We start from the raw sequence: 10,372 nt of genomic DNA, 5'->3' as shown, positions 1-10,372 counted from the left end.
TTGGTTATAAAACTGCCTTTTACTTTTTCTTATTAGGAATGTTACACAATTTCGCTGTTTCTTGTAGTCATCTATTTTATGTTGCTTTTTTAACCAATCGCGAATTTTGATTTCTTGTCTTATTTCTGCTGTAAACCAACTGGGTAGACGATCAGATTTTATTCGTTTTTTTTTTATGGTGCGTGAACGTTTAGCGCTTCATTAATTTTCTTTAGTAAATAACTAAGTGAAGTATTTGGATCTGCTATTGTTTCAACATGTTCTACATTTGACATTAACAAATAATTTTGAAAGTTTGATTCATTGAAATTTTCGAGTGAAACACACTGGAAAGTGGTCACTTATACTATAGGACGATACAAACATTTCCATGATGCGATCCGGACGATTAGTATACAAATGATCAATTATAGTGTTTGATGTTTTTGTTATTCGTGTTGTTTGTTGGAGTCCATTTGCCATCACAAAAGAAGACCATTTATTATTACTGAACACATCTTTGTCAGAAAGAAAATTTATGTTAAAATCTCCTAATATATAAAATTCTGTATCCATTAAGTTATTAGTGTTTTTAAAATTAGATTCATATGTCGATTTCCATTCAATTGTAGAATCCGGTGGTCTGTATACAAAGTTTATTAAGAATGATTTTGTTTGAGGAAACATTATTTCAATCCAAACTGATTCTAAAAAAATTACGTTTAAGTCCAATCTATGTTGGAAAGGTATGTTATCTTTAATATAAATTAATATGCCTCCACCCTTTCGATTGTTTCTGTCACGGCGAATAATATTATAATTTGGAATTTGTATATCATTATCTAATATTTCATGCGTGAATAACCATGTGTCAATATCAATCGATAATTTCAGTGGCTTTGTAACACTAATCGGTCCGGATACAATCGTGCACAGTTACTTATGAGACTTGATGAAAACCTCGATGTTATTCACGTGGAAATTGTGCATTTCATGCATAATTCAGTTATATCAAAACATTTATTTTTACGCGTAATTAAATTAAAAAAAAAAAAACACCAGTTGTATCTGTAAAATATTGATTTGATTTCAACCAAAAAACCATTGAAAATTGGCCATACGCCAAAAATAGCAACCCGTGACATATTAAAGCTGTCGATTAAAATAACGCCCCGCCTCCTATCCAATACAATTGGCGCAGACTCACAGTAGATGTGTGTTGATGAATTGTGGCAGACGACAATCTTAACACGTTTGCTGTTCACGGTTAGGCAGACCGCGCTTAATTAGAGCACGTGCTTGTTTATTGTCACGATGTTTTGATTACAATAACGTGTGAATGTCGGCAAAGAAGTTGATACCCCGTCTTGGACCCTGTTTGGCCAAAAGTTGTTAATTGTTGTAACAGTAGTAGGCCTGCACCATTGGTTCAATTAAGAACATTATGACCCGTTTGTAACTTGTCAAAATATGTTAATTGACAATTACAGATATGAATTTTACAAAAATATTGAACTTGTACCACTTATCATTCGTGTTTAGAATGTCGCAACGTACGCTTTCCGATTTTGGCATTCCACTTTCGACGAAACATAAATTAGAAATTGATGCAAATTACTTTGTAAGCAAAACAAGTATATATCGAAGACCAATTAACGTGTATTGAATTAATTGACAATGAACAAAAGACAGTACGGCGCCGTTCCTAGTTACACTTTTTGCGAAATAAAATGTACACAGTACAACACGTGGTCATGCAAACAATGTCATTACGCAGAACTTTATGACTATTCAACAAAGTGTTAGTGTTTGTGAATCTCCATTTAAGATGCATATAAAGGACTTGTTTGTGCAATGTGTGTAACGTTTTAAATATAAATAATTGTTTAAGAGGGTAACTCATTTAACAGTATTCTAAGACTTCTTTGAAAAGCTATAGTTTGTATAAGATATATATCCTATGGTGTTTAATCTTGTTTTTGTTTCTACATGAAAATATAAAACACATAATAAAATATACATTCTGGATTTTGTTGGTTTAATTATTCAACAATAAATCTCAAAACTATACATACAATGTTTGTGTGTAACAAAGCTTGTTATTAAGTCACTATACAGATATATTTGTGCCCTTTTTATGGTTGTCGCGCGCTAAAGTGCCCTTTTTTGAAATTTTGCACCACGCCCTTTTTCCTTCCTGTATAAAATACTAAGTTAAAAAAAAAAAAAACCACAAAACATTGCCTGTATGTACCTTTCAAGAGCACATACAGAATACATAAATATGACAACTTGCGGCAATATACTACAATAGGAAGGAATTAGATGTCATCGTATTATGTTATGCTTCTGATTAAATCAAAATTATTTCCCATGTGGAGCTAAATGACCACAAACACAATCATTCTTTGACAACTCCATAACTACTTTCTGTACTGGCAAAAATAATTACCTTAATCATGGGACAACAGAAACTCTGGAGGCATTCCAGATCTAATAAATCAGAAAAAAAATATTGCCAATATTATTCTTTTCAATTTTCTATCAAATGCATTTATTAGAACAGATTATTTTTTGCATTTGATCAATCTGCTGAAATAGAAATCAAAATGTTGGAGAAACAATGATTTACACATATGATAGAAAATTGTGTTTTTGACTGCCTGGTGAAGTTTCATATGTTTAAGAAGCATGTATGGCAAACAAATTGACATGAGCTCTGATGTTATGGACATGGATCAAAGGAAAACGAGATTTATGTACAAGATTTGATTTATGTGATCATTTGCAAATCAGAAATTGTAAGAAATCATCATAAATAAGAGATGTCATAGGAAGAAAACGATATGTATACGTTATATACCTAACAATTAAAGCCTTATTCTTGGGCACTGCTTGATGCATGTGTGTAAAGTGCACACGGCCAGTTGTCCAAGAGTAGCATGTGCAGTTGGCATTAGGCATAATAAGCCCAGTTTTTACAGAATGAGCGAACTGCACAAGCTAATCTGGGCAGACAATTTACGCACATGCATTAAACCCCCTATCACAGAGCATGGCTCAATTATATATTTAATGGATGAAAAAGTTATATTTTGTTTGCAGATCATTACCTACACACAGTCCGGCAAAAGTTAAGATTGCATCATGCTGAATCTTAGCTTTGTGCATAAAATAACATTATAAGCTTGATTTAAAACTCTAACGCCCTTCAAGAAAGAAGATGGACGAGGTCTGCCGTATTATTTAATTGCAGACATCTAAATGGCTGTCTAAAGAAGAAACCCGATTAATTAAGTACGCAGCAACACTTTGCATCACATCATTCAGCATGATTAAATTCTTGCAACACATGTTTCTGTCAACAATGCAGACACAAACATTAGTTGATGGCACAAAACATCTGTCACTGTCTCCAAATTACAATCTAACTGTAACAAATCTGTTTAGTCAGTTTACCACAGTCTTCAATCTTAGACAAATGATCATTACAAGAACAAAATATTGTAGAATCATTATAACAAATGAGGAATGTTTGATACAAACATGCACTAATTACCCAATTATGTAATCATTGTTATTGCAATCAGAATATTAATGACACAACATGCATATACAAATACTGGCTGATGCTTGCAATTAATAAGTAGGAATCATTTTATGTGCATAATTTATAATATTGTGTTGTCTTTTAAAAGAATTTAGCACAGTCATAATGACACAAAGGACTTAAGTTATTGCTTTGTTGTTCATGGTTAGAATTGTGGTGATTAATTGTGGTCGGTGGCTCTGCCGCATAAGGTTTCTATTGTTGTTAGTTGTGTGGATTACATTTTGCTTCAAACAACATCTCCTACTGATTTGCTAAGTGGATTGTCACCAAGAATCACAGGAATGAGGTATAATATTTGGTGTGTAACATCATCTGATGGTCATACACTATTCTACTACTATACTCCTCTATTGTTCAAATCATGCCACTGGCTGACTCAGGGGTCAAAACTGGCAGCATCCCATAATTTAATCAAAGAGCTGAAGGCACTGAAGATGTTTGCTATTGCATAATTTAACACGCAATTCATTTTTCAAAATCAATTGCAAGTTTGAAATGAACACACGCCATTCAACTTTATAAAGTGTGTGTCATAGCGCACGGGTCGAGTTTTATAATGTGTGCACTTTTTATCATCCTTATTATTACATAGAAATAACTTAGACAAAATAAAAACAACATGCTTTTTGGACGTTCTGAAAGCATAGAAAGTAGGATGAAAATGGTAATGAGAACTTAATATAAAGAAAATTTGCAGTCACCATCATATTAAAGGAATATTTTTTTCTAATATCAAATAACTATCTCACCAAGAATATAAATTCATAATTAAAGTTCCGTGTACAAAACTTTTGATTTTTGACACCATATACAAATTCAAAATATACAATAATCTTCGTATCTTGTATATCGAGGAATAAAAGTATATAAACATTGCTGTTTATGCTTTACTTGCTACCTGAGCAGTTCACACTGACATAAACATAGGTATAGAGCACTAATGCGCTTTTAGGCGTAGCTGTTTTACTCAGTTTTCATCTTAGTGACTTTTACATAACGCCAACAGACACGCATGAATATTTGCTAATAATAAGCTGATTCGAGATACAACATCTGATTTTTTGCTACATCACTGCGTATGTGCTCAATTCAAAGGATGTAGCACTGTTCAGTGTAAGGAATTCCGGACTACTCTCTGTATGCTCAAACGACACAAATTGTGGCCCTGTTACAATTATGCGTTACAATCCATCTCGCAGAATTTCACTTTCGCCTTCAAGATGAGAAAACAATCATAAGCGAAATAGTATAGTGTCACGATAAGACAAAATCATTTAATTATCATACCACAATGTTTGCCACACTTGGTCAGCACGTCTGGAAATCATTCCTTAATGTGTGGATAGGCTGCCATTATTAACTAGTTTTCTATTTTGAAATCAATTTTTTAATTCGCAATGAGATTTGTAATGACCCTTGTCATGCAAAAATGGGTCTTATTCCATATGCGCCCATCATATAAATAGCCCACTCAGCTATCTCTCCTTCTGGTAAGGAGAAACATAGCATATTGAGTGATTTTATAGCGAACAGCATCGCCTATGGCCTGACTGCGCAAAAGCACATGTTGGGTTTAACAAACGCTTGCCGAAACGCATAAGACCCATTTAGCATGACGGCGCTATTGACGTGTGATTTAAATGTGTCGAAAGAAAACTGCGTTTAAATCAAATATCACCATAAGATATATTTTGATAGTGAAGAAAGATACTCATAACAAGGCATATGAGGACATGTATGAAGTGCTATCCCGTAGTATATTTTTTATCTACTCACACTAATGTGTGGTTGGACAATGCTAACACACATTTCATGCCGTGAATATGCAACTAACAAGTGAAAAACACAACACAATAGTTTAACTTTTGTTTAATTGTATTTATTTAGAAAAGTAAATTGCAAACTTTATTTCAAAGTCAACGTATACGCCGACTACATTTTTAAAAGATATTTATTGTTATAAAAATATTTAATATAATATATTTAGTTGTTTTCGGTTTTAGCGATTAAAAAGCATTTTCGAGGTTGCCTTTAGTATGCCTGTAGTAATTGATGAACTCATATCCAACTGTCTATGTATTGAGAACTGTGAATATAAACAAGCATAACCTTCTACTAACCTTCTACTATTGTGTTGCTAGCACCCATAAATACAAAAGATCGCAGCTATATGTTGAGAACCAAAGACAATCTCCTCCGCGACACGTACAATAGATCATTGTTTATTGATTCTTTTCTATAAAGCACCGTTCGAAACTATTGCATTTAACATGATATTAATTTCATGTTTCCATTTGTGAATGAATATAATTGGAGAACTCAAACCTCTTACATAAATTATACAACTCTTTCTCGCGCGGATACGTGTAGTAAGCGGGTATTGGGCTCCTAGTGGCTAAGGCGTATCGACCTGAATTTTAGACTAACCACCTTAGACGGTCGCTAAGCGACCATCTAAAAATTATTCATCTTTATAACCGCAAGCATAAGAGGTTAAATATTTGTTAAAAACTGTCCAGTTGTCGTCTACAAAGATTGCATTTATCATGTCCCTGGGGTGAAAACTCAAAACATGCCTGGCATCACATGATTTATGCAGATTATTCTAAATAACTTAAAACTCTTCTTCTCTGAAACCGTAAGTCACATAGCTTTAAAATTTAGTGTACATACATCAGAGAGGCACTGAACAAAGTTGGTTAAAATCAAAGCCCTGGGCTGAAAACTGGCAATGCCCCAGGGGTCCGATTATTGATATAGACTTATACAATATATAACTTACAAAAAAATATCTTAAACTGGGTTGTTCAAAGTTTAAATATTAAGATGTTACATTGGTCCTCTACAAGACTTTAGCAATTATGCAACTGGAGTCAAAACTGACACTGCAACAGTGGTCACCAGATTTCTATGGTCTTAAATGGTAAATAACTTTAAAAATCTCTGAAACCACAGGGTATGAACTGAAATATTTTATGCATGATATTGTGATGCTCTACAAAGTTTGTTGAAATCATGCCCCTGTGGTAGATATTGACCATACCCAAAAGGTCATCTGATTTATTAAGACTTAAACATATATTTAAATATCTTCTTAAATATCAGGGATTAAATATTCAATACACACCATTATGTAGTGGTCTTTTACAAAGTTTGGTTAAACCATGCGCCTTGGGTCAAAACTAGCCACAACCCAGGGGAATTAGCATGATTTATATAAAGCTATATAAAAATAACTTTTTTTAAATTCTTCATGGACATCACATTTCCCAGACCTTTGATATGTGTTATAAGATTGTACTTGTACTGTCAGATCAAGGTTGTGCATAAAGTTGGTTCAATTCATGTCTTACAGTGGTCACACAATTTATATCCACTTATACATCATGCATCATCATACTTAAATATCTCTGCAACTGCAATGGTCAGAGGTTTAATATTTGTGGTCCTCTACAAAGATTGTTCTGATCATAATACCAGAAGTCCACCCCAGGGTCACAAAATTAACACAGACTTCAGGGCCGTACCTAGGATTTTTTTACTGGGGGGGCCCAACCGGGGAGGGTTTGGGAGGGGTCCCCCCTCCATATATATATACTTTTGTTTATTTGGCACTTTGCAAGGTGAATTTTAATGCTTATAAAAAACGTATTTTGTGATATGAATTAATGGAAAATAACAAGTAAATCAGCACATTTCGGAAGTCTTAAGCTTTAAACATTGGTGTGAATTCACAACAATATTAAAAGCTTTACATTTCCGAAACTTACAGGTTTAAACTGACGATTACCCACAACAACTCTCGTATTGCTTCCATCATTTTTTTCACAAATCAATTACGTCACAGGTTTTTTTTAATCTGATTTTTTGGGAAAGACCTTGCCATTTTTTAGGAAAAAAATGCGCGAAACGCCGAATTTTTGGGTGAAATAATGAAAGTCTTAAATAATCAATTTAACATATTTTACTGTTATCAAACAAATTCAAGGAAAGAGATAATTTAATTATACAATATTTTTCTACACTGGATCAGGTTAACTTATATAATGAGATCGATTTGTTGTTTCAATTTTCATTTTTTTACCAATGAGCCATTAATAAGTTGATATTACTCAATTCTCGGTACTCAATTATTTTAAATACTGAATTCTGCCAAATTTTATCTGTTGCTCGGCAAATTTATGAATCTGTTTTTCTTTTAAACAAACATGTTAACTATCTCATCGTAGTCTTTTTCAGTGATTTCCTTTCAAAAATTATAAATACCTTTGTCAGTGTTTTTGTTCCGGTTCAAATTCAGGGCCCTATTCTCAATGCAAAAAGTATATATTGGGACTTAAAAATTCCCAATAAAATGTTTAAAAAAAACAATTAAACTTTTAGAAGGGACAAACATGTCTAGGGCCTTTTCACAGAATGAAAAAAACTTGCGTTGGCAATTATCAGACCATAGTCTACGAACTCCTGTAGCAGTTGCTTCCATTCGCTGCAAGTATCAAAATACATGTTACATCAACCATCGATAGATGAAGCATTCATGATCACAATGGAGGGCCTGATCGGGGATGTGTACAAGGCTATAAGAAAACATTCCTAGAGGCTTATCTCGATTGGCGAGCGTTTATCCCCTTGTTTATCAGGGACAATAAAACATAGATGCTCTTTTGTTTTGAGGGAAAGCGTACTGTGGACCCTTGCACGAGAAAAAAAATTGCAGTGGGCCGATTATTAAAAAAAAATCATAGTTCGACAGCCAGCTGGGAGGGCCCGGGCCCCTGGGCCCATGGCCTGGGTACGGGCCTGGACTTTAGATGTCATCTTTGAATAGGCCATGAGGTGTAATATTAAGCATTTAACGTCAGTGACATTATTATAAGTGCCCCTATACTAAGATTTTAAAATCTTTACCATAAGGTCAATAAAGGCCCTGCCTGGGGACAATTTTTTTTCTATTGAAATCTATTTTATGTTACTTTTTATTGAAATTTATTTGATGTTACATCATCTCTAACAAATCATACTGCTTGCCACTCTCAATTTCAAGAGCGAATGATCTATGGTCATCTTGTCCCTCTTGTTTTCATTTTTCATTTACAAGGAAAATAGTGTAATCATACTGGTGAGTAATTTATGGCATGGAAGCAATAACTTTGAGACAATAACTGGGATTTTTTCTCTAAAAAATGTTAAAAGGCATCTGTAATAAAATTGCTATAACCACTTTGTAACAATTTCCAAGGCCTTCAAACTAATTGCCTGTAGGAAAAACTTCTGACATTTTGAATTTTCCTGCAACAAAAATTATGATGTAAAATTAAAATGTATGCCCATTTTACAAGATGTTTTGAGCAATTTTCAAACACAAACCCCAGATGACAAATTTTGTTCCACCAGTCGTGATGTTGTTCATTAGACATAATGAGCCATTTGTGGTGATTTCTTATTAAGGGCAGGCAATTAAAAAAGGTAAATTGTCTTTAAATTTTCAATCACGGTTTAAAGCCATGAAGTACAGCATACTAAATATTTTCTCTTTTCTTATTCAGCAATATAGTAACATTAAAGAAGCAACTCTCATAATTTTATCTGCTACACATTTAAGAACAAATTAACAAAACAAGAATAAAGACAAATCTATCTTAAGATTATTTTTTAGGCTGTTGGCTCAAGCTATAAATATTCAGTCTCATTCAGGAACTTAGGCTACAACTCAGTAAATTAATGTATTCATGAGCTGTGCTTTTGTTAAAGTGAGGTGTACATTTATTGTGATGGATATTTGTTAGTAATAATATATGCAAAGATATACATCATTATAACACATCACATGGGAATTATATTCCCTGTTTTCCACAACTTTATGCATAACAATTTTCTGCATAATAATTCATATACTCATGGTACTTCTGTATCGGTCAGTTACTTCTTAAATGCGTAGTATATATTACATTATCAATGCTTCATAACAGTGCATTGACTAAGTACAGTTCATGGAACTATTGTATGAGCCTCTTGCAGGGAATTGTTGACAAGCCTTGATTCTTCTCAAGAAACCTTTAAATTTGATCAAATTGAGCAAATCTGCAACAATTAATTAAAACCATTACTTTCAACTAGTAAAGCCAGTGTACACTCTTTTTATTCTTTGGTTTAGATGTGTTCAAAATCCAGTTATTTTGATTAAGTTTATATAGATGATACATAAACATGTGACTTCATTTAAAAAAATTAATTAAGGTTAATTACAATTTAATCAAAGGTCTGACAGCCCTTCACTTAATCACTATTTCATAACTTTGGTTACAGCTCACTCTTAACTCTCAACATTTAATTTTAATAGTTAAAAAAAACAGCTTCATAATCACCACCATCATAATATCATCAGTGTCAACACCTTGAAGAATTGCCATCATCACTGTATCATTGTAATCATCATTGCAAGTGTGACAATTACAGGATGAATAACAAGAGCTGTCAGAGGACAGCGTACTCGATTATTCGAGTGCTTGACAGTGTAATGTAAGCCATCATGGAGAGGGGGTATAATGTGGGCGTGTGGTCATTTAATAGCTATAGATGATCTTTCAAAAAAAAGAAAAAAAAGATTATTTTTTTTTGGTGGGGGGGTGGGGGGGGGGATTCTGGGGAGGGGCGTGGGGGATGGTTTGGGTGGAGTCCATTGTTGTATGTCAGGTAAGTGTTGTTTTGTCAAGGTATGAATCAAATCTGATCTTAAATAAAGAAGTTATTGAATTTAAGCAAAATTTATTAATTTGACAT

This window comes from Dreissena polymorpha, chromosome 8 (genome assembly GCF_020536995.1).
Source record: "Dreissena polymorpha isolate Duluth1 chromosome 8, UMN_Dpol_1.0, whole genome shotgun sequence".
NCBI classification, from domain to species: Eukaryota; Metazoa; Mollusca; class Bivalvia; order Myida; family Dreissenidae; genus Dreissena; species Dreissena polymorpha.
This window is presented reverse-complemented; position numbering follows the sequence as displayed.